Source organism: Vicugna pacos, chromosome 16 (assembly GCF_048564905.1).
Source record: "Vicugna pacos chromosome 16, VicPac4, whole genome shotgun sequence".
NCBI classification, from domain to species: domain Eukaryota; kingdom Metazoa; phylum Chordata; class Mammalia; order Artiodactyla; family Camelidae; genus Vicugna; species Vicugna pacos.
The window spans coordinates 53,046,248-53,071,820 of record NC_133002.1 but is presented as its reverse complement, the minus strand read 5'-3'; the positions used below and the strand labels follow the sequence as shown (position 1 = coordinate 53,071,820).

Here is a 25,573-nt window from a genome sequence, read left to right as displayed (position 1 = left end):
ACAGGTAGCTGTGCCCATCTACCCATTCACTGGCCAACATTCCTTAAGCATGTGCACGTGCCCAGAGCTCAGCACTCTGGAGAGTCCAGGAATATAAATTCCAGCCCTACCCTCAAGGAGCTTCTAATCTGCTGAGCAAACTGAGCCACATGCTACAAACACAAATAAAATGAAACAGTCTTAGTAGCAGCTCCATAAATTGATAGACCCAGAAGGAGATGAGGGTTATCTAAATTTGAAGTGCCTCCTGCTAACTCCAGCCCCACCCAAGGTCCTGCTGAAAACAAGGTCTCCAGATGTGGACACCCCCTCAACTCACAGTTCCACCTGGGAAGAGCAGATCTCCTCAGACTTGGAAACAGCGGTACCCTTGTGTTGAATTCTTACTGTGTGACAGGTACAGTGCTAGTGACGTCACAAAGCCTTGATCCGCCTGACTTCTACCATATTAACCTCATCTTCCTTCTATCAACGAGAAAAGGAAGATGAGATATATTAAGTGACTTGCCCAAGACTACTGTTCAGTGGTAGAGCCAGGATGTGAACCTACTGTGCTGAAGCAGGTGCCCCTCCACCCCATGCTCTATTTCATTGTCATTATTCTCTGCCTGATAGGAGATGCGAAGACTGGCTTTTCCCCAAGACCTGCCCGTGAGTCCGCACTTGCAGAACCTGGGCATTCTGTGCACCACTGAAGGGAATTTTCAGGACTTACCCTCGTCTTCTCCAGAGCTGGGCTGGGGAAAGGACACCGACAACCATGAGAAAGACAAACCATCAAGCCACATTAAAACACCTTTAATCCCTGCAATAGTTAAAGCAACAAAATCTAATGACATGAAATAATAAAAATGACAAAACTGCATGCTGGCCTTTCCCTGCAAGGCTATGGATTAAAACAGTTAAGATCCCCAGGACTCAGGAATGCTGAGACGCTCCTCAAACTTGACTTAAAGAATTCCACCAACACGCTTTTGCGAGAACATTTTGGGAACGTGTGAAGCAATCAGAAGCTGCACCACCCAACACACTGAATCCTCCGTAAGGACGCTTTTCTTGGAAGTCGGAAGATGCAGGGGAGAGGATGGTTATACATCAATGAATCAAGGACCCCATTCTTTCTAATCCTTCTGGTCTACCATCACCAGCGTGCTGGATGGTGATCTTGGGGTTAGCACCTCGTGGTCACAATGTGGTTGGCATTGCACCGAATGCTGCAACAGCCTCACAGGATTGCATCGAACACTAGAAGGCTGAAGTTTCTCCTTTTGTTACACACGCTCACAGGGCCAGAAGGAGAACCTCTCCCGCGAACCACTTAGCAGATTCCCCAGCAGTTCTCCTTGGCTAGGGTGAATTAGGGTGGTGTGGCTGGCCCATGCCATAACCACACAGGAAGCTGGGAAGGCAACTATTGGGTATTTACTGGGAGGCAAGTTCTACCATCAGGAAAAGAAGGTGGGAAAACTGCCGATAGGGGAGCCGTTAATGTCTGCCACCCAGAGACACTCACCAGTGTGCAGCTCAGACCATTCCGGTGAGAAACGTCTATTTGTACCGAGAGAAAACCTGCCTTCTTATAATTTCCAAGCATCAATCCTAAGGCTGCTTCTCCACCATAAAAAGCTTTCTTTTTTTTATTTTAAAAGTAACATATGCTTATAATAAGAACTATTCAAAAGTATAAATAAGAAAATAATAATTACCCAAACCACACCATTTAGAAACAACATATGTTTGCGTCTGGGAAATTTTAGGTTGCTTTTCCATCTTTTGCTTTTATGGATCTTTGGGCCCAGATCCCTTTTCCATAGTTTTGGTTGGGCTGTTTCTTGCCACCATTGCCCAACAGTCCTCAGAGGGCCACCGGCCCCACTTCCAGGGCCCCTCCCACGTGGCTGTGGTGACCAAAGTCATGGCACCTGTTTGCATTACAGCATTGTCCCTGGGCAGGTTGTCTGTCCCTTCCTTGCTTCGAATTTTTGAACAGAGTAAACAACCCCCCAAAACAAAAACAAGACGTATCCCTTCTTTATTTTTAACCCTTAACCTTTTTTGCAGATTCACGGAAAGCTCAATTTTTTTAACATTAGTGTGTCTACATTTGAGCTATGTTATATGCACAAACACACGGTCCCCTCCTTTCTGGCACAATGTGTCTTTTCAATCTAGGGTAAACAGCTCCCTTTGCAGCCTTGCTGATGCGTTCAACTGTCTGCTTGCTCTCCCCTTACTGCCATCATTCACGATGGCACAGGCACAATTTTATATTTCGATGTTTCCCATTTCTCTTAAGCCAGGGATCCACAAACTGGTGAGCTCTCGGACCGTACCTGACCCTCCTGTTTTAGGTCCATGAAATCTGACGGGAACGCAGACATGCCTCCTTGTTTCCATACTGCCTACTGCTGCTTTGTGCTACAACAGCAGAGATGACTAGTTACGAATGAGACTCTGTAGAGCGGAAAGCTGAAAATGTTCACTACCTGGCCCTTTACGGCAAAAGCTGGCTGCTCTTTCTTAAGCCAAATTCCCCTTTCCACGTTCTGACTAAGGGGTTCTACTTCACTTATCTCCACTTTTTGAAAAACATCCTTCAAGTCTAGAGTCCACGACTATGTCCACCTACCAGCGAAGGAAGTCAGGAACGTATCCAGTTCCCTTCCGAGAAGGACCCATGGTAAGTGGCTGCCTCATGCTGTCCCTACTCTGTTCCACCTGCCTGAAGGCTAATTTGCCGTCTGTATTAAGAAACCACCCTGCACGTCTTGTGCATGTGCTGGCTGCTTGTGGATAAGCTTCTGGCTTTCCTTTTATTCCAACCATGAGCCGCTCCTTCCCACCTGCTTCTACTTTTAGGAGGAGCAAGGCTGGCTCTGCATGGGCGCCAGTGACGGCTTAACCTCAGTACTGCCCAACCCGGGCACTGTGTTTTTTTTTACACCAAGTGGAGCCTTCCACCCAGACCCATGCAGCGGCGAAGCTCTGGACAATTGCAGTGGAAGGCAGTGAGAGCCTGAGACCCACACAGGAGATCTCTGACACTTAGAGCACGTGCCCAGGCATTCAGAGGAAGAACGGCCAATGCAATTCACAATGGACAAGAAACATACACCTTTGCAGAACCCCATTCACACACACAGCAAGATCTACCTAGACCAAGCTTTTCTTCTACTCTAGGACGTGCACAAGGCAGGACGCACAGGTGAGAAGCCGTAATAACATCAGCCAGTGCATCCTGAGTGATGACTTTGTTGCAGGCGCTGTGTTAAACGCTTTGGGGGCTGCACCTCATTTAATCTGCACTATTGTTCCACGAAATTAATCCGTTACTATTAAGGATGAGAAAACTGAAGTTTCAAGAGATTTCACAGCACCGTCACATTGCAACTCCGTCTCTCACGCAGGCACTCGAGGGGCACCCTCTGCAGCCCGGACGTGCTCTCCCAGGCTGGCCCGGCGCACAACAGCCCCGATTAGCGGTCATTTACATTCCACGCTTGTTCGGAACCGCCACACACACGTCCTTACCCACTTGTGCCCTGCAGTTTATCTGTCCTTTGCTCTTTTCTTAGCTCTCTCGATAAAATAAGCCATGCATATATGACAAATGTTAATGGATTCATCTGTCACTGCTTGGAGATAACATCTTTCACTGTTGGCTGATGCCTTCAGCCTCCTGGCAGCCGAGCGGGGCCGGCGGCTCTTGTGGCAAGACCCCGGGAAGGAGGGCGCGGGAGCTTTGCAGGTGTGCAAGGTCCATGCGGAGAGGGGTCGGGGGAACTGAGGGGAGCAAGCTGGAGGCTCCTGGTATGGTTAGTGGCTTCAGGCTGGTTCAAGGAGAGCTTTGCCACTTATGACCATGGGACCTTGGTCATGACACCTATGGGATGTTGAGGAGTCCGGCTCCTGGTGAAAAACCTCTATGTGATTTTTCAAGCCTGGCCATAGGCGGTTTGTAGGGTTTCCCTGGCAGACCCCGCAGGAAAGCTGCCCTCTCCACACCGGGCCTGGTGAGAGCCGTGCGCTGCAGACTCGGAAGGGAGTTGTGGTCCAGGACTGACATCCCTCTGGCGTGCTATGCTTTTCACACACAGTCATCCCTCTGTGTGTGCAGGGGGATTGGTTCCAGGATCCCCTGTGGGTACCACAATCCTGGGACGCTCAAGTCCCTGATACAAAATGGTGATGTCTTTGCTCATAACCTACACACACCCTCCCATATACTTTAAGTTATCTCTACATTACTTATAATACCCAATACAATGCCAATACTATGTAAATAGTTGCCTGTGGGGACACAAGGGTGCAAATTCAAGTTTTGGTTTTTGGAACTTCTTGGAATTTGATGCAACAGTGGGTTGATTTCAGGGATGAGGAACCTGTAGATACAGTGGACCGACTGTATCTGCCTTCCTAGCCCTGGTGCCTTCTTTCCTCGGAGTCTTTATCCTGAGGCGGGGTAGATGCCTTCTTCAGGAGCCTCCACCAGGCCTCCTTACGGGCAGGAAATGAGGGAGAAACTTGAAGACCCTATTCTCAACCCAGACCAAGAACCTGGGACTTCTCTACTCCCAGCCTTTTCCCCTCCCTCCCCTGCCAACCACAGGTGAGAATTCATAATAAGGGCCCCTCAGTGGTGACATGACCCCTCACCTGCTCTGACCTACCCCACCCTCACCGTTCCAGGTGGGGAAATGGAACAGAGGAGTCAGCATTTTCTGTTTTCAGAACTTTTGCTTGTACCATAGCAGTAAGCATTTGAAGGCTGAACTCTTTCATTTTTGGCTTGTGTCCTGAATTGACTGCCCGGCCACCTGGCAGCTCAGTGTTCCCCCTCCAGCTCACTAAGCGCCCAACAGACATGCCCCGCGGTCCTCCTGCTGTCCCAGAAGTCCTCCGAGGTCGTGCCTAGAAGGTGTCAGGCACATAATGACTACCTGATGGGAGCTGCCACTGCTTCTTGCTTACTTTTTCCAAGGCTTGATTCTGAGTCTCAGATCCAGACTCTGTGCACGTGTGTGTGTCTCAAACACAGGAAGAAGGTGTGAGACATGACGAGCCTGCAAAACCCCACACAGCAGCCCCTTAGTCTGCGACACTCCCTCTCACCAACCTGACGGCCCCACCTTCCTCTCTGATGCTCACCTTCTCCCCGAGAGTGAAGAAATGCTCCTCCTGCCCTCTCACAGCGGGCTGTGTCTTGGACCCTGGCTGGGGTGTCCTTGGGGTGCACAGAGCCTGGGATCCTCCCCAGGGGAAGGCACCCACTGCAGCTGGCTGTTTACAACCAGGAAGCAGGACCGGAGCCCAAGGAGATGGGGTCGGTTCCATTTTTACGGTGTTTCAGGGGCGCCTTTGACTTGATGTTCTAGAAACTGATTTTCTTATTGTGTGTTAATTAAACTTCTCCGTCGGCTTTGCCATGGTGACTGCCGGTCCGTCACTGGATAAAGGAGTGCCCTCACTAGCCCTCCCCAAGCGCTTCAGGGTGGCAGGGAGGACAGGACATCTGTGATGCTGATCGGACTGGGCCTGCCTGGGCTGGGAGAGACCCGCCCTGACATGAAGGCACACAGCCGGTGACCCAGACAGACGGCATCTCCAGTCCCGGGAAGTTTCCATCCGCAGGGGATTCTGGTCCTGAGGTTGACAGGTAAGGGAGCGAGGCAGGGGGAAGAGGGAACGAGGAGGGAGAGAGAAGGGACCCTCTGCCCTCAGACTCTGCATCCATCACCAGAGCATCTCCCACATGCCCGCCAGGCCCATGCCAGGCCCTGGACGTAAGCAGCAAACTGGACAATGTCCCCGCTTACACAAGGCCTCAGTCTGCTCTCCCCACCGCCCCTGCCCAGCCCACTACCTGCACCCTCACCACCCTGCTCTGTCGCCTCAGATCCCGACTGCCTGCCGGAGCCGCTGTCCGGATGGTGGCAGCCACCACCGTGGCTTGGCCTAAAGCAGCCTCTACTTGGACTGTCCACTCAGGGTGCTGGCTGTGGGGACAGGCGACCCCTGTTGAACATGGGGTGAGGAACTCTGAGATAACGTCATGTCGGCTGGCGAAGTCTGTACCCCAAGGCACGTTCATTCACTGGGCAGGTGTCTGAGTCCCTACAATGTCCCAGTGCCGGGCAGGTGTTAGGAACACTCAGGGGAGGGCTCTCATGTCATACAGATTTGCTCTCTGCCCTGACCCCAGCCCGGAACGTAAAGGTTCATGGGAAGGACAAGGAAGTGGCTCCAGTAAAGGACAACACGCGAGTAATCTCTGTGGGGAAATAGGGGGTTCTCTGGGGGCACCCTGGCAGGGGATTTGGCTCTACCTGGGAAATCAGAGAAGCCTTTCCTGAGGAAGTGATATTTCAGCTGAAGCAGGGTCAACCAGAAAGGAGGCAGCTTCCAAGCACGGGTGAAACAGCACAGACGAAATCCTGGTGGTGAGAGAGCACAGCGCTTTCAAGACATTGAAAGGGGACCCGTGTGGCTGGAGCGAGAGACCGTGCAGGGAGAAGACCGCGGACCAGGCGAGGCTGAAGAGGCCCCTGTGCTGGGGTGGGGGGCTCACCCCAGGAACAGTGGAGACCCAGGGATGGGTCTCCAGCATGGAAGAGCTGTGCTGGTTTGCCGTAAAAAGGATGACCCTTGTCACCATGTGGGGAGAGCCTGAGAGTATCAGAGATGAGATTCTAGTTAGGAAACGAATGCCGTGGCAAAACCAGGTGAGAGACATGATGGCTTCATCCAAGGTGGAGGCAGACTAGATGGAGAGATGGCTGTGGGTCACACACACACCGTTTGGGGCTCACTGGCAAAACTTGACATCGCCCATGTGGGAGCAGAGGTTTTCCCAAAAAGCATCTAGGCTTCTGGCTTGAGTAACTGGGTGGGTGACGGTATTCTCTGCTGGAGCAGGATTATTCAGCCAGGCTGGCCTGGACACCGTATACCACCATCTCTATGCGAAACTGAGCTCAAAATTCCAAGACACAGATCTAGCAACAAACAACTGAAACAGATCTCATTTAAAAACAATCTGTCCATTTATGCTTTCATTCATATCAGGCATTTTCAAACAAGGCTTGCCCCTTCAAAGCATGCCTGGGTCTTATATTATCCACATTCCTGAGAAGGAAAACAAAACAAAACAAAACAAAACAAAACACAAAAAGACTTGCTCACAGTTTTGTTTTTTGTTCCTGCTTCTTGCTGACTGGAACTAACTACTGCCATATGCTCAGAAAATGTCCAGCGTTTGCATGTTGGGTTTTTTTCTTTTTATTTAGTTTTATCTGGTCGAGTCACAGAGCCTTCATCTAAGTAACCCTGTAATCTGCACTTCGTGAATAACCATGTAATTGAGCAATTGCAGTCATCGCTGAGGGCTGCTGCGTGGACAGTAGTCTTTTGGGTTTTCTCCAAATTTTTTTCTGGAATGCCGGGAAAGGGAACACATGAGTTGACTCTCAGGGCCCCTGATGGTGGAACCTGCAGCCTTCTTCTGGGCGTAATGATGGCGAGGAAACAGAGCCTGGGTAAGCAGAGTGGATGTCTGCACCCAGCTTGGGGAGCATTTCCCAGAGTGATCTTCTGGTTTGTTTTGTTTTTTTTTTGATTAGAATCTTGGGAAAAGCTAAATCTGAGCAGAGCTTGCTTGAGTGCTTGGAATGTTCTTTTTGGAACTCTGTGCCATGCAGACAGCTGTGTGCAGAGTGTCCCCACATCCCAGCACATCCACACAACCTTACAGATTGATAGGTCAACCCACAGAACGATCGTAATTCCCCCCACACTTCAGATGTGCAAGTCGGTTGACTTGTATAAGATCAGGCTGTAAGTGAATTACAGTGACAGACCTTGAACCCAAGCCTATGTGACGTCCAAGAAGATGAAGTTTCCCATTTTACCCTAAAGTTGTTGATCTCGGAGTCAAGCGCAGAGAAGTCCTATAGCCCTGAAGCGGCACCATCTATGCTTTCATCCCTCTCCCCAGAGTCCCAGACTTGCCTGGGTGTCTCTAAGTTCAACATGTTCCAAACCCAAAACATCACATCCCCTCCAAATTCTTTATCCCCTCTGATATTCCCCCATCTCATTTAATAAAGCTGTCGTTTACTGAGTTAACAGAGCTGGAAACCTTAGGGAAGACTTAACATCTCTCGCCTTCTTTCTGTGTGTGTGTGTGTGTGTGTGTGTGTGTGTGTGTGTGTGTGTGTGTGGGTGAGAGAGAGAGAGAGAGAGAGAGAGAGAGAGACCCACCCATTACTCCTACCTCCTAAGCATCTTTTGAATTAATCGATCCCCCATCTCCATCCCCCTTTCCACTATCTTAGCTTTATCCCTCACCTTCTCGTCTCTATATTTACAATAGCCCCATAACCACTCTCCTTGTTGGAAAGATTTTTCTGAAACACAAGTGTGATCATGTGTCCTCACTCCTTAAATTGCTCCCCATTGCCTTTATACAATAAGAGCCAAAATTCTTAGCAGGTACCACGGGGCCCTTCTTCATCTCTTGCAGCCTCATCTCCTGCTCCTCCCCACCCACCTTACTCAAATTCCAACCGCTCACATCCATCCCCCTCCATGCACATCAAACCTCCCTTCACCATTGAATATCCTGATTCTTACCCTCTTCTCTACTTTTCCACATAATAGTCCCTCTGCCACAAGTGTCCTTCCTCTCCTTATCTCCTGGGGACTCCTACTTATCCTCAGGACTCAGCTGGAAAGTCACCTTCTCTGTGAAGCCTCCTCCCAGCTCCCAAGGAGGATTAGTGCCTCTCTATTCGTGCCCCACTGTTGCAATATTTATCACAATGATTTGTGGTTATCTGTTGCCTGTCTTGAGGACTGATTTCCTAAAGAGCAGTAATTACGCATTATCCACCTCTGTATTCCCTCGCGTCCAGTCCAATGCCTGGTACTCAATGGCTACTCATTAAATGGCTGGCAAAGAAGTAGATGGATGAACAAAAGAAAAACATGGCACCCAGGCTTTGGAAAATCACGTGTGGCTTTGCACTAAGGTGACTGCTGTTACCAGGGACCAAAGATGCTAGTGGGAGCACAAGGAGATTCAGAGGTAAATGTGCCTGTGACGGCGGGCAAGTGGGATGTTTAAAAGCTTCAAGAACTAAAAACGAATGTCAGCAGCCTCCCCTGCAATCGGCAGGCATTTTCCTTAGGCAGCACCGTGTGTTTTGTATAATTGAGGCATTTCTGTCCATCTTGTAAATCACAGTCTGAAAATGGCCACGTTACAGCAATCTTGCAGGGAAACAGGAGGAGGGCTTTGTTGACAGCCCTTCCCCTGCCAGGCTGGGCCAATCATTTCCCAGGTCTCATTTTATTTTGACATAAATATATAGCACACCTTCTGGGTGCCTGGCCTTTGCTCTCCACTCTGATGAAGTTTTTTTAAAGTATTAGATATTCTCTCTCCACTCAGGAGATTGCAGTCTCCCTGGAAAAGCTAACATTTACACCTGGAATCATTAGAAGTCATAAGACCATAGCAGATCAGTGTTAGATTGCATAAAATCAGTTGGGAGTAAAGAGACACCTAGAGGATGGATGGATGGATGGATGAATGGATGGATGGATGGGTGGATGGATGAATGAATGAATGGATGGATGGATATGGATGGATGGATAGATGGGTGAATCAGTGGATGGATGGATGGATGAATGGATGGATGGATGAATGGACGGATGGATAGATGGGTTAATCAGTGGATGGATGGATAGATGGATGGATGGATATGGATAGATGGATCGATTGATGGGTGGATGGATATGGATGGGTGGATGAATATGGATGGATGGATGGATGGATGAATGGATGGATGGATGGATGAATGGATGGATGGATATGGATGGATGGATGGATAGATGGGTGAATCAGTGGATGGATGGATGGATGAATGGATGGATGGATGAATGGACGGATGGATAGATGGGTTAATCAGTGGATGGATGGATGGATATGGATGGACAACTGAATATTCTCTGAACCTGGAATTGCTTTAAGCTAATCAGATACATGAGACAATTATAATGCCTCACAGTGCCAATCTATCAACACAATGATTTAGCCCAATTTAAAATATTCACTATTACTTTGAGGAATGACACTGATGAGCGAGATGGGAGAATTTTTGGAAAGTTGCAGGTATTGATATCTTTTGGTCCCCAAATGACACCTACTTGGCCTGCATAAAATGCTAGTTTTGGCAGGAAGTACCAGCAACTCCTCACCACTTAAGAATGAAAATAAGAGGCAAACAGGAAACCATGTTTATTTTTTACTACAAGTCAGCCAAACTCCCACACCTGGACTGTGCATTTCCTCTGTTGGGTGTTATAAACTGCAACAAGCACATGATACTTGCCTCCACCCTTTCTCCCAAGAAGCTGTCTTACCATCACCCTGCGGGGTACAGAATGTGTGAGAGACTGCAGGGGAGCAGAGCCAGGGACAGGTGCAGGAAAAAATGTTCCATCCTCCCTCCCAGGGAAGCATGTAACCATTTACCAGTGGCTGTGCACAAGGAGGCAAGTTAACATTTGATGAAAAGCTCTCACAGAATACCGCTGAGGGACAGGGCAGGCCAAGTTGCTGCTGCAAGTTGTTCCATAATGAAATGATTTGGGAGAAAAACAAGAGATCCTTATGGCCATGGGTTGCCCCCCATGTTTCTAAACCTTGCTCACCAGGACTGGTCAAGTTTGCCTTCAGAAGACTGTTTTGCTCACAATTCCTTCGGTGAATTTTCTTTACCCCAGTGAGACTCTTGAAGAGCAGCTGAGACGTGAGTATCTGTTTTAATTCAGACTGCTCTTTTAACTCTGTTTAAATTACTATGATCATGCCTAGTCTTCCATAATGATGCACGTTGGTAGGTAAAATGTCTCTGAGGTGCAGGCCTTTAATGAGAATCTTCGTCCAAGAGGTATAATTTGACCAGTCTGCCGTGAGACATTTACCAGCTCAGCAGGGCCTTGTCTCCACTTGCACTGAACTTCTCTTGCCCTCTTACGAAGTACCTGCTTGGTTCTTCTCTGTTCTCTCATGGCATAGGCACCTGATTGTGCCTCTCAGCTTGGGTCTGCCCTCGTATAAGACTAGCATCATATTTGAAAACTAACAGACAGATTGGAGAAGTACCCTTATTCATGTTCACATGGGTAAAAGTGCCATCATCAGGTTGTCCAGTTGAGAACAAAGCTGCTTTAAATTGTAATTGCTCTTCACCAAAATGTCCGTCAACAGATGACTGGATAAAGAAGCTGTGGTTTATATACACAATGGAATACTACTCAGCCATAAAAAAGCATGAAATAATGCCATTTGCAGCAACATGGATGGACTGAGAGATGATCACACAAGGTCAAGTAAGTCCGACAGAGAAAGACAAATATTGTATGATATCACTTATTTGTGGAATCTTTAAAAAATTATACAAATGAACTTATTTACAAAACAGAAATAAACTCAGACATAGAAAACAAATGTATAGCTACCCTAGGGGAAAGGGCAGAAGGGATAAATTAGGAGTTTGGGATTAGCAGATACAAACTACTATATATAAAATAGATAAACAACAAGGTCCTACTGTATAGCACAGGGAATTACATTCAATGTCTTGTAATTACCTATAATGAAAAAATACAAAAAAGAATATATGGATAACTGAATCACTGTGCTGTGCCCCTGAAACTAACACAACATTGTAAATCAACTATACTTCAATAAAAAATAAAATAAAGAAAAACAATCAGTGTATACTGAGGACCCAGCATCCCTCTTCACCTTTACAAGAAAGATTTCTAGGTAAGAAATGTGCACCAGAACATTCAGGTTCTACCCTGAAAACAGAGGGCCTCCTGCATGTGTGACCCCAGACCCAGAGAACCAGGGAGGTGGTGGCAGGTTTGGGAAGGAGGAAAGAGGAACCTGAGTTCTCCCCTCAGCTTTGCCAACAACCAATGTATCACCTTAAGCAAGTCACATCTCCTCTCTGGGGTCTCTGTTTTATTAAATGCGAGGGCAGCTTGCAATGAATCTTCTCTGGGGTCCTCTCTAGGTCTGGAATTCATTAGGTAACCTGGGACCTCCAGACTCCAGAAAGACCTGCATAACCCGGGGGTGGCCACACAGGAGGGTGTCAGGATGTCCAGGCCACTGTGCCACAAGTAAAGATGTCAACCTGCCACAGAAACTGGCACAGAGAAGAGCCAGCCCTGGCATCGCAGCATAAGCCATCAGCCGGCTAGTCTGCCTCCAGCCTGGGTCCACACTCATGTCTTCTTTCTCTGGGCTTCTTTTTAAAACGGAGAATTTAGCCTCTGGAAAAGTGAACAGCTGGAGTTTTCAGGAAGGTGTGCCACCTCTTCTTTTCAGTTTGTCAAAAGCATACCATCCAAATCTCCTTCCCTCTGGACTGGCCAGTCCTGACTTCTCACCGTCCCCCCTTGAAGTTGCAAACACCACGTGTTCAGAAGGTAAGTAACAGATCAGTCTGCTGTGATGACTGAGGAGGAAGTAAAGTGGTTTGCCTTCGTATGAAGGGACGTCAGTGTGGAACGGGTTTATTAACCCTTAAGCACAAAAGTAGGGGAGGATGAGCGCAGGCGTATCCTTCCTTCATTCAAACCCCTCCCAGTCTCACCACTATCCTGAGATCAAAATACCCTGTTAAATATTTAGCCGAGACGACGTTCACCCCCAAAACGAAATCTCTGGTGAGTCGTTTGCTGCTCGTCTCTTGGTCCCCTGGATGCTGACCTCGGGTCTCCAACCAAAGGAAACTGGGCTGAGAAGGCAATGACAAGGCAGGGCTTGGACCTCAACTGCCATTTCTTCAGGCCGCACGGTTCTGTCCTTAATTCCACTGTCCTACTAATTGGTAGGTCTCTGCCGTTATGGACTTGTTGACATTTGAGCCTGGTCTGGTCTTGATTTAAGAAAAGTAAATAAGTCACAAATCTTTATGGGCAAAGATAATTGCAATGGGGCATGTTTTTCCTAACCAGAGCCTTTTTCTCTTCGCCTCTCTTCAAGAGGACTCCATCTCATCAGCGTCTGCGACAGCTGTGTCCCCAGAGTGGGCGTCCGGGTCCTTGCCTTCTAGGGTTTTAATGTGGCCCTCAGCTAGTCATTGAATTCCTCCTCTTCCCCCTCTGCTAGATACTTCTTGAGGCTTAAAAGAAGTTCCCCTTTAGAGCAACCACTTAATTGTCCAGATAAAGGGTTTTGTACTTGTCCACTCAAAATCTGATTTATCAATCCATCAGTTGATGAACGACATGGTCTATTATTTCCACATATGCTTATGTTGTGAGCATGTTTTTGAGCAACTGAAAGTTGTGCTAAGGCAGGAAAATATAATGGATGACTTGGGAAAAAAATGTTCACAAATCACATCACAGATCTTTGCTCAAACATGCATATAACTTTTTAGAATAAAACATATACTTTGGAAAGGAGAGGGTGATTGGAGGTGAAAGAGGATGTCATACTTACAGACTGCAGGAATTTTTTACATGTAATACTTTGATAGTTAAAAAATAAAAGAGAAATGTAACACATATAACTGAAACATAATAGACATAGTAAAATTGGCATTCTTTATGAAAGTTAGAACCATTGAGGAAATGTAACACTTTAATAGGGTTCAAGGTAAAAGATAGTGGTCCAAGACATCATACAAAACATTAACTTTTACTAGAGACCCTCACATTGTACTCAATCCTAGCACCCTTTCCATATTTTTTCTCCTTGTATAATTTTATATGTGACAGAATAAAGAAATAAATTTTAAAATGATTGAAATTAACCAATCTCTATGGAACAACATATTTTTCCCCAACCGTAAAAGTAAAAAAAAAAAAAAATTAAGTCAAAAAAATAAATAAATAAACTAGCCTAACAGTCATGCATAACTTGCAAGTTCTTTCAGTGGATAATGTCAGCAGCTAAGGAAGTTAAGAGGGGAGGAAGTCTTAACTATCCTTTTATAAACTTCCTGCCAGGTTATAAGGAGAAAAAGAAATCTCAGACTGAATTCTTCCTATCAATGGACATTTATCCAACAAACATTTGTGGACAAGCAGACACAAAACAGTTCATGCAGTCAGCTCTGTAGATTCAAATGAATTCCCAACTCTGTCTCTTGGGAGCTATGAACACTTCCTTTATTAGAAAGAGTTGGTCAAGACAGGTGCAACCACTCCAGGAACAAGATTCCATTCCATCAGTGGGACTCAGGCCACCGGAAGTTTTCCCATGTCAGAGGCTGAACACAAGTTTATTCGCTCTAAGAGTACAGACAAGATTTTCATACCCTGGTCATGGAAGCCAACACACAAAACCTGAATACTCTCCATTCTCTGATGAGAGCTGATTTCTAACAATCATCATGCTAGTTAACAAGTGACTATTCTCACCAGTAAAACCAGTTCCAGTATCACTATGTCACCTAGCAATTTCTACTGTTTTCGGCCGCCAGCCTGCAGCAGCTCTGGGGAAATAAAACAACATCGAAGGCGAGACGTTCCGTTGTTGGTTGGCTGTGTGGGTCCGGAAGTCAGAAGACTAGCATATGGGCTGCAAATTAACATCAAAGAGGTAACAGGAGGAAAAGGATGAGCCATCTGGGGAGAGCAGAGTGAGAAAAGAGAGCGTGGGACAGAGCTGTCAAGAAGACCAACACTCCTGGTCAGAAGATGAGCAGCCTGCAAAGGACGAGGAGTTTGGAAAAGTAAAGAGAGAGGAACGAATGTTCTTAAACTTGTGAGATGAGCTCCAGGAAAGAATCTACTTTGGGAAAACTTGCAAGGTGGAAATGAGAAACTGGATGAGGATGAGTTTTTGCAACTGGTGAACTCAGGGGAGGGGTTGGGACTGGGAAGCTCAATAAACCAAATTAGAAGATCAGGGCCTGGGTGTGATGTGGGGAGAACCACTGAAGGCCCTCAGAGTCCGGGAGGCAGAGACGTGCGGGGGCAGGGTGCTGGAAGGGATACACTGAGCAACAGAAGCCCGGGCTGACACGCAGACGGGACAACACTCTCTCAGGCTGTGTGCAGTCACAGCAGGTCTACACCCGCGGCACATGGTCACCAGGAGCAAATCTGAGCAAGCCTGCGGCCTCCGTAAGAGTCATTTTTGGCCAGTGCAGACCTTAAATTCAAGAGGGTGAAGGATGGCCTAGAATTAAAACTCCTTACGGACTTGTTGGGAAAGGCCCCCAACTCTGACTTCCCCTCTCCTCTTTTCAAAATGAAATTCCTTTGCATTGACTGGATTTAATTCATCAGAGTCATGTGAGTTAGCAAGCCCACACGGATTTGGGAGTTTTTGCTTTATTAGATTACAGCCTATAAAATGCTAATGAACAGTCTCTTAGCTACCTTGGAAAAAAATAGAAAAGAAAAAGAAAAGTTCTGCAGCAAACAATCCTCCGTGAATTTTGATGACAATCCTAAAACATTCCCTCTGGTAGCCAAAAGTAATTACACGCCGTTGGGGCGAAGAAAAATCTTTGTTTTCTCAGTACGGAACAGATGTTTTACAGAAGCAATTACCCCTATGCCACCAGTAAAAAAAATAATCTAGCAAATTGATCTTTGATTTAGGGAACAGCTGTATGACTCTGCCAGAAAAAGAAAAATCTTATAGGAACAAAAATGAGTTGTGATTTGTACGGACCAAATGTATTTCAGAGCAGCTTTTCTTGGTTTCCCAGAATTCTGAGACTCCAGGAACTGGCAAGAAGTACCTGTCGCCGCTGGTTCTGTGGAAGCAGGTATGTGGGGGAGGTGGGAAGGACACAGTTTATGTTGGAGAAGAGGCATTTCATGAGCACGCCTTTGTTGGTGTGTTCTAGGTCAATCTCAAGTAATATCTGTCCCGTAAAGGTGTTGTTAACTTTCAACAGGGTCGTTCTGATCCATCATCCACTTAATATTCAGCTTTGTTGAGTATCTACGCCTACCACTGCCCTGCTCAAAAACTTCCAGTGCCCACCCCTTCCCTGCCCCATTGTCTACTAAACTAAGTATCAGTGCTTCGCCTGGGAATTGGAGATCCTCCGTGGATGCTCCTAAAATCCGTTTCCAGCCTCAGTTTCCTCTCCTCTGTGCTCCCACCAAGCTAGACCACTCACCGTTTCACTTGCACTCAGCTTTCCCACGTCTATCCCTTCCCACCTACAGAGGACCCTCCCAGCTAGAGATAATCCTATTTTATGCAAGGAACGTGTTTCTTTGATTCATATAACTTAGGACCAATTATCCCATAGCAACATATATAAAGTTTGGGAGTATATGTTCTCAGACCACAAAAAGCTACAAGCAGATTTGTTCTTAAAGATGTGCAGCCATCAGTTTTTCCAATTTTCCCATTATTTTGTCCAATTTACAGAAATTGGTGGACCCACCGGAAAGGGCTCTGTTTTGGTTTTTCTCAGCATTAGCTCTAATGTTTGCAGAGAGCATTTCTCTAAATTACCATTACAGTGTATCATAACCACAGCTCAGTCTCCTTCAGAGCACTTTACCACCTCTAACTTCATTCCAAAGTTATTGATTTTTAAGGCACGTTTTTCTGTCTCAGGCTTAGCCTCAGCAAATAATAAAAATGTAGATAATACGGTTACATAACATATAAATATTTAAAATTATTAATAATTGTAAATGTTAAAATGACAGCATAGCAATTGCCACAGTCATTCATAGAATTTCTAATCCCCATAAACAATAGACTGGTTTTTGCAACAGTAACAGTAATGACATGGGATAGTGAGTAATTTGTTCTGCCAGCAAAAGAGGCGTCAACACTGACTAATAATTTGAACACAATTTACTATCCACTCAGCCCACCAGCTTAAAAATCATGAGGAATTGTGCTTTCAGTTTGGGAAATAAGAGTAATTCCATATTTTGTGTAGTCAAGGAGATTTTATTAAAATCTCTACACATCGTATTTTCAAATTTCTAGCATTCAGGATCCCATGAAACGGAACAACTTTGACGTTTCCTCCCACTAATTGCCTTGATCCTTCTCCCAGCAATTTCTACCTGTCAAATCTTACCCCTGTTTAAGGCCTAGATCAAATAGTACCAATTCTTAAAAAAAAAAAAAAAAACTTTCCCTAATCTTCCCAGCATAATTTGACCTGCGCCTTGCTTAAATCCAGGAGCCCATGGACCTGCATTACAGTACTCTTTTAAGGAGATGCGTCTCATTTTCTTATCTTTTTGTTCCTTCCCTTTATAACCCCTTTGATCACCCAGCTCAGCCCTTGACAGAATGCAGAATGGAAGTTTGCTCTTAATTGAATCAAACTGTAAATCAACGTTGATCACTCATCTCCAAATGCCCTGACCTCAAAGCTGATTTCTCTAGCTCGTACTTGCAAAGTGAACTATTTCCTAAGAAATAAGATTTCACACTGCATCAGGGTCCTAGGGCTGCCATGACGAAGTACTAAACACCAGGCAGCTTAGAACCTCGCCGATGTATTCGCTGGTGGTTCTGGAGGCAGGCAGACTATGGTCAAGGTGCAACCATGGTTGGCTTCTTCCGAGGGCTGTGAGCCACAGTCCATTCCTTGCCTCTAGCTTCTGCTGCTTTGCTGGCAATTTCTGTTGCTCACTGGCTTCTGCTGCATCACCCTGGTCCCTGCCTTCATCTTCACGTGGCATTCTCCCTGTGTGTGTGTGTGTCTGTGACCACATTTTCTCTTTCCATCAGGGCATCAGTAATCCTGCAGTAAGGCCTCTTCCAGTATGACCTCATCTTAATGAATTACATCTGCAATGACTTTATTTCCAAATAAGGTCACATTCTGAGATACTGGGGGTTAGGATTTCAACAAAAGAATTGGGGGTGGGGGCAGCAGGGGAGGGACACAATTCAAAACATAAGAGGTATTCTTCTATAAAAAAAGCCAAAGGGAAAAACCTGGGACCACGACATGGGACAGAGGCATGGTCTTGTGCATCAAGAGACCATGCCAGGTTCTTCAGGACCAGTCACTGAGCTTCTGAGCGATTCTCCCCATGTCAGCCTTCTGGGTGTAAGAACAAAACCTGCCCCATCGTCCTCCAGCAGTTGTCTGGAGTAACGTGTGGGTCTCACAACCTGAGTTACGTTTCAGAGGAAATTTTAATGCTCCTTGAAGAGACAGACTGTCTCATGAAGCGGTGCTTTCCTGTGCTCAGAGCCCAACAAGGACATGCAGTTCAACACATTCGTTGAATAAATTAATGAATAAACAAAGTTTGTTATTGATTCAGATGGGAATAGCTTAAATAGGTAATACAGTGTATCCAGTAAGCTCATGATTTACATAATGACTATGTGCCTTTGATAGAATATTTCAAGGGGATTTACACCACCACACCCACCATCAGGAACCCAAGCAAAGGGGGACTAAACAGTTAATCAATCTATCCAGGTTTTTAAAATATCATAGGATCCTACATTTTACAGGTTTTTTTCCCAATGACATAGCCAGCAGACTTAATCATCTTGCAGACTTTAAACTATTTTAGGACATCTGTAAGCCACAAATATATTTTAAAAGCATTCATTTGACAGTGTATATTTCTAATGTTACCCTTTTAAAGGTTTGTGAAAATTATCCTGTATGTTGTCCAATAGCCTCCTTTCTTCACTAATAGCACTTTTTGGAATTATTTCCTTATCCACACATATATTTTATTTTTAACAGCTGTCTTGCATTCCAGTGAATAAATAAATAAATAAATGTATTTAATAGATCCTCCCCTCATGGATGCTTACATTAGTTCCTCACTGTGTATTATTTTCAACAATTACTGTAATCAATATCCCTGAACATTTTTCTTGGCAGTCTTGTGAAATCACTTCTTCATCTGTAGCCTGTGTAATCTGGGAGTGGATTGGCGGGCCGAATTTTACTACCAGATTTCCATCTATTCATTCTTCCAACAGATATTTAGTGAGCGTGGACCACGGATGAAATGTCTGAGTACTGGAGCTGCAGTGGTGATCATGGCAGGTACCGACTTTGCCTTCACAGAACATCCATGTGGGTAGAGAAAGATGTAAATGCATAAACAAGTGAATGCACAAATAAGCAAGGTAATTTTATATAGAACTCAGTGCTTTTGCAGAAATGAATGGGGTTGTGTGATCAAGAGCAACTGGTAGGTGGGGGGAGAAGGTTGTGACAGTCAGGGTCAGAGAAGCAGGACCAGTAGCAGATATGTAATACGTGATTTACTGCAGGAATCTGGCTTATGGGATTGTGGGGCCTGGCTAGGCAAGTCCAAAATCCGTAGGGCAGCCTACTGGGAGGAGGAGGCTGGCACACTGGACATGGACTGACAGGGCTGCACACAGGTGGCTTTTCTTTTTCTTTATGGAAGCCCCAGCCCTGCTTCTGAGGCCTTCGACTGATTCAATCAGCTCCACCCAGGTTATCTAGGATAATCTCCCTGTCTTCACACCAGCTGATTATGGACTTTAATCACATCCACAAAATACTTTCACAGCAGCACCCGGATGAGGGTCTGATGGAAGAACTAGAGCCTGCAGCCTAGCTAGACGGACCCATCAAAGAGACCATCACAGGGTCCTGGACAAGATGGTCCCAAAAATGACATGTGATCAAAAACCTGCAGAAAGAAGGAAGAAGCCACGCAGAAGGAGAAATGATTTCCCAGGTCTTAATATTGGAAAGATCGCAGTGTGCCTAAAACACTGCAGGGAGGCTGATGTGTCTGGACTGTTGTAAGCTGGGAGGAAGAAAGAGCAAAATTAAATGGACAATTCCCAATTATGTGGGCCTTTGAGATCACGGGAAGATGTGCGGATTTTATTCTAATTAAAGGAGGAAGTCGTTAAAAGTTTTAATCAGCGGAGCAACACAAATTCACAGTTTTAAGAAGATAACCGGTTGCTGGGTAGGGAGGTCAGTTAGTGGGGTACCCAGGCGAGAGGAGATTATGGCATGACTGTGATGCTGTAGAGATGGAGGGAAGTGGACAGGTCTGGGAAATATCTTAGAGGTACAGCAAGACAGACACTGCTACTTAACTATCCATATTCATATTCCCTTCTTCACTTACCAACAGGGTCTCACTTTTGTTGGAGGTAGGCATATGCCCTATGGCAATTTCATTGTCCCCAGCTATGCTTGCTGCTGGAGCTGACCTGTAAGAGGGAGTTGCTGGGCAGAGATTCTAGGAGAGCTCTTTGTAAGGACAGACTGGAGTAGCTTGACTTTTGCCCTTGCATCTTCTTCCTGCCTAAAATTGGAATGCCGTTTTTACTCCAGGTGCCATCTTGCAGCCATGAACACAGGAGCCACCCACTTAGGTGTGTGCATTTGTGTATATATCTGTACTGAGACAAGGGTGCTTATGTGTATATATATAGGCAATGAGAAATGGAATCCTTTAAAAATGAACTGATTTGTTGAGTCTGGACTTGAGTTATCAGAAGTAAAAGTTCTAAGAAGTCTCTTCTCCTCTTCTACTGACAAACAGAGCACTGTTCCTCTTTTTTTTAGCAAGATCCAATTAGGCCTTGATGTAGAGATGGCAGGTTGAAATATCACAATCCCATTCATCATGTTCATAATTCCTTTCATGCATTTGCATCTCTAAGGAACCAGGTCAGAATAAACAAATTCCTGGCATTTTCTCAAATTTTGGTCTCTGGCATCTATCTCTTAATAATTTCCAGAAGAGGAGGTGGAGAAAGAAGCAGTGGTTCATTCTGGGTCAGCTTCCTCGGCCACTCACTGATACTGGAATCCTTCTTCGATGATGTCTTCAGAAGAGGAGAGGAGAGTGGGGGTGTAATGCATAACCCCCATTTATCCTGAAAGGATGCAAGACACTCAGCAGAGATGTTCATAATCTAACCCTTTTGAATTTTCCTTTCTTTCTTTCTTGGCTTTGTTGGTTACTCTTGTTAGGAAGATACGTCCTGCTTGCTTCATTGAAATAAATATCAAAGTGGCCTTTGGAATAATACGACTTGAGAGTTTATCCGTATCAGCTTTTGTTTTGAAACCAGGAAGAGTGTCCCTAGAGAATCATTTACTGCACCAGATGTTTTGTTCTCACAGCTCTGGTTGCCCAATTGTCATCTTATTTACAAATGAGGGATTAGCTTGCAGGAAGAGCAAAGCCCTAGATTTTTAAAGGTGCAGATCCTAGGGCTAAACCTCAAACCAATCACTCCGAAACTTCAGGGGTGGGTCCTAGGAAACCGCATGTGATTCTGATAACCTATGACTCCTTCCTACTCCTCAGAGCCCAGGATACTGTGATTTCTCCTGGAAGCAAACAAGAACAAGGCCAAAAGAATCATCCAAAGGCAAAGTCTGTTGAAAGTGACTAAGTTCAGAGCTCCATATAAAACCGGCCCGTGCTGGGGAACACGCAAGAGAAAAAGCTACCAGACTTGCCACTGTTTATTGGGAAATCAAGTCTATTCACATGATAAAATGTTTCAGGGGAACAGAAAATAACACGCCAATGGAAGAAAGAAAATCAGCCATATGTGCTGAAGATATGAGTGATGAAAGAACAATGAGAGTTGGAAGGGGGTTGTTTCTGGCAAGAAAATTAGTTTGTTTTGATATCTGGGAAATTACACATCTGCGTAGGTAATACTGATTTTGTGATGGTCATAAATTAGAATGAACTGTTTCCAGCCCAGACACAAAAGCATGAATCTATGGGGAGATCTTATATGATGTAGCATTTTCAAAGTGGAGGGGAAAAGAAATGGTACTTAATCATTGTCTTGAGGTTTTCCATTTTGAATAGGGAGTTAGGTCCGTCCCTCACACCATATACAAAAACGAATTTCAGATGGGTTAAATACCCAAAGGCAAACCACAAAGCTACAAAGACATTAGAAAAAATAGACAACTTTTTGAATAGTTTTAAGGCTAAGACAGCCTTCCTAAGCGAGACATAAAACTGAGAAGGTCTAGTTGAAAAGATCTGACAAATTTGACAATACAAAAATGGAAAATCTGCACTACAAAAGACACCATAAACGGAGTTGAAACCAAACAAACAAGTAACAGCCTGAAAGAAAATATTTTCAGCAAATATAATACAAAGAAATAATATCCAAAATGTAGAGTTATTGCAGATCAGTAAGAAGTGGGCAAATATCACAAGAGAACACCAGCAAGCAAGTGGAACCAGGCGAAGGCAAAGAAGAGATGACAGGAAAGGAGCCCAAATCGGGAGCAAGCACGGAAGTAAGCTACACCGCATTTACACCCTAGAGGGATACAGATTGTTACGGCCAATATTTTTAAAATATCGATAAGATCCACTGTTAGCAAAATGGCAAGATCAAAGACACTGTCACACACTGTTGATATGACTGTAAACACATAAATGTTAATCCATTGGCGCCCATATCCTTGGCATCAGAAATACCATTTCTAAGAATCTATCCTCAGTTCTACAAAGATATGTGTAGGGGAAAAAGAAAAAAAGTTTGCTTCAGAATTGTTTGTAATGGCAAAAGGAAAAAAATTGAGAAACATCTGAAAGCAGAATTCTTAGTCAAAGAGCAGGAAGATTTTTAAGTTCTCTATTTTTAAGTGGCCTACTTCAAAATACTCCATACATTTTCTACGCAGGACTTAGGATTAAAAATAATTAAACTGCCCTATAATTATTCATTCAACAGGATTTTAGTTCCACTGCTTCTCTGTACGCCACCCGAGGGCGGAGCCCACGCCCAGCCTGTGCCTGACAGTCAGTATGGAATGAACGAACCCTCCCAAGCCTTGATCAAACACCCAGTTTTCATGAAATAAATAACTTCAGCTATTTACAAGAGTGTGAGACTCCTAAAAGGACCCTGCTTTGTCTAATGAAGATGACATTAAACTAGCAATTGGATGACTTAAGTCCAGTTGCACCCATAATCCTTAAGCAAAGCCATTTTACCTCCCTGATCTCCGGTTAACATGTTTGCAAAATGAGTACAGGAACGTCTGTCCTTCTAAAGGACTTCTGTGAGGATGCACGAAATAACCTAAGAGGCTGAGCTCTGTGTAGACCTGGAGTATCATCAAGACTGACTATTTTGTGCAACAAAATGCAAATTGAAAGATTTGCATTTGCTAATTGCTTCCTTCAGGAAATGGTTTCTCCAAGTTCTTAGAAGCACAAATGGTTTTACCCAATCCGTGGCACAGGCCCTATCAGCAGAGCCAAGAGTAACCAGAATGGGCAGCTCTTCCTGAGCTCCTAGGAAACAGGATTATGCTTCAGCAAAAGAAACAAAAACTTGTTTTGTTTCCATCGCAAAGGCTCTGCTGGAGTTTCAACATACACCTAACCTCCTGAGGTTCGGGGGTGGATTCTTTTAAGAGTGTAGGTCCAGCATCCCATGATCCATTCTTGCACCTTTTATGCAAAGTCAGAACCTCTGGAATCCGTTTTGTGCACTGTGACCTCACCCCCTGGTCACAGATGATTGGTCTAGAAAGGGGTGACTTGCTCAAGCTGCTCCAATCAGAGTATCTCTTCTAGAAACTTGCAAAAGACCAGCCTCTCTATTGACTGAAGCTGTTAACTTTAACCCTGAAATGGTATAGCCACCTTTTTCTTTAGTTATAAAAAGTGGGATTTTTTTATTTTTTATTTTTTTTTTTGGCATTGCACTGACTCCTGTCCTAACCTCAGAGGATTCATCAGTAGGGGTAAGACCGAAATCATAACCTGTTATGTATTTCTGGCTTTGTCTTTAATCTCTCTGTCTCCCTCCCTCCCTCCCTCCCTCTCTGGTCAGTCTCTTTGTAATCATGCATATAAACAAAGGAGGGTAGATAAATTCATAAAACATTAGTACTTGTCATGAACAGCTTTCCCCCACTACTGTGCAAGTTTAAAACAGAAAAACAATAGGAGGCTTTCTCGTCCACACCCCCCACTCTCCACCAGCTGTTGATGTTTTATAAGCCAAAAAAACAAGCTTGTGGCCAGACAAAACAGCACGCAGAAGACATAGACAAATCGCTTCCTTGGCCACGGCTCACTTGGATGCAACCGAGAACGTGATGTGGCTTTTTCTGTGCACTAAGGCCAGCTTCTCTGTGGCAGCTAACACACGCGGCAGAAGCTGTGTGATCTGGGGGCACTTCAGTCAATATGAGAAACAATTGTAAGGAAGACCTGTGTCACTAATATGGAAAGTCCCCAAATATGTATTTGAAAATAATGACTGTCACAGCTAAGTTTATACAGATAGCTTCCTAAACACTCCCTCTCCCCGTAAAAAGCCAGCCTGGAGGATGAGGTGGGAGAATGAAAAAACCTGCAAAGGAAAAGCAGAAAAGAAAAGAGAAATTACTGTCCCTGAGTTTCTGGTGGCTTTCCTCCTTCTGGTCCCTTCTCTTTGTAAGTTACAAGAGACACTGCAGCAGACTTAGCGTAAATTCCCCGGTGTTTTGCTGAGGTTGTCTTGAGCGAGGTTCCAATGTTTGTAACAAAAGAAGTCGAAATATTACTGATGTGATTAGCCCCCTTCCTCGATGAGGAAACTGAGAGTTAATGAAGGCAAGTGACTTGGCCAAGGTCCAATGGTTCTCCCCCCAGATTTACGCAGCTCCAAAGCCTAGGTCCTTTCCTTCGAGCTGATGAGAGCAGGATGTGTCTGAGCCAATAGCAGCCTGAGTTATCAGGGTATACGGTCTCGCTGATTTCCTTCTTGGTTCTAAGCAACGAGTTACCCAATGAGAGAGAGTCTCATTCATTCCCTGTTCCTATGCCCCCTCAGTTCATTCCTCTTCCCATCTTCCCGGTCAGGACTCGAATCCCATTCGCAGCCATAGCCCTGACATCTCCAGGTCATGGCGGGTCAGGGAGAGAGGAATCTGAGAGCGAAAGCTTTGGGTATCTCTCCTCTCGGATTCGAGGCTGGAAAGGGCGCCTGCTGTTTACTTCTGTATTATTTGATTGTGTGCTTAAAGATTAAAAGGCAAGAGGTACATTTAAGTCCTTCCAAAGGTCAACTCACTCAGTTTTCCCTCCCACCTTGCCTAACACACAGGCATCTCTGCAATCAAGGAACTGGGCCCTGCCGTTGAACAGAATTAATGTATTTGAATTTTCTTTTCTTTTTTTTTTTTTAATTAGAGGAACAGGAGTAGGTGTCACCCCAAATTCTACTGTTCTAGCACTACCAGGGTTAGGCATTTGATACATTTTCCCCATCCTTTCTCTTATGCATCTGTTTCAAATAAAGTTGTTACAAAGGGGTCTATCTAATTTTGTAACATGATTTTTGTTTCATACGCATTTTCCCTGTTGCTGCGTGTTCTTCACAACCATAAATTTAAGGACAGACAAATTTTAAGAGTAGAGCATAATTATGATGGGACTTTATGGGGGTTCTCTGCAGGGCTACCCAGTATCTCTAGCCTTCTTCTCTCCAAGTCAATATGCTTCTTGGGAGGAACTGAGCCAAATGGTCCCTCTCCTCACATCTGGAAAGCAGACATATGAGAACAGGCTATAGGTGCAGCCATAC

The 25,573-nt window shown here is 45.1% G+C and overlaps 1 long non-coding RNA gene across 1 annotated transcript in view; it reads right to left on the bottom strand.

Annotated features, from left to right (window-relative positions):
- LOC140686186 (uncharacterized) overlaps positions 1 to 25,573 on the bottom strand; it is a 113,622-nt gene that overhangs the window by 50,575 nt on the left and 37,474 nt on the right. The window lies entirely within an intron of this gene.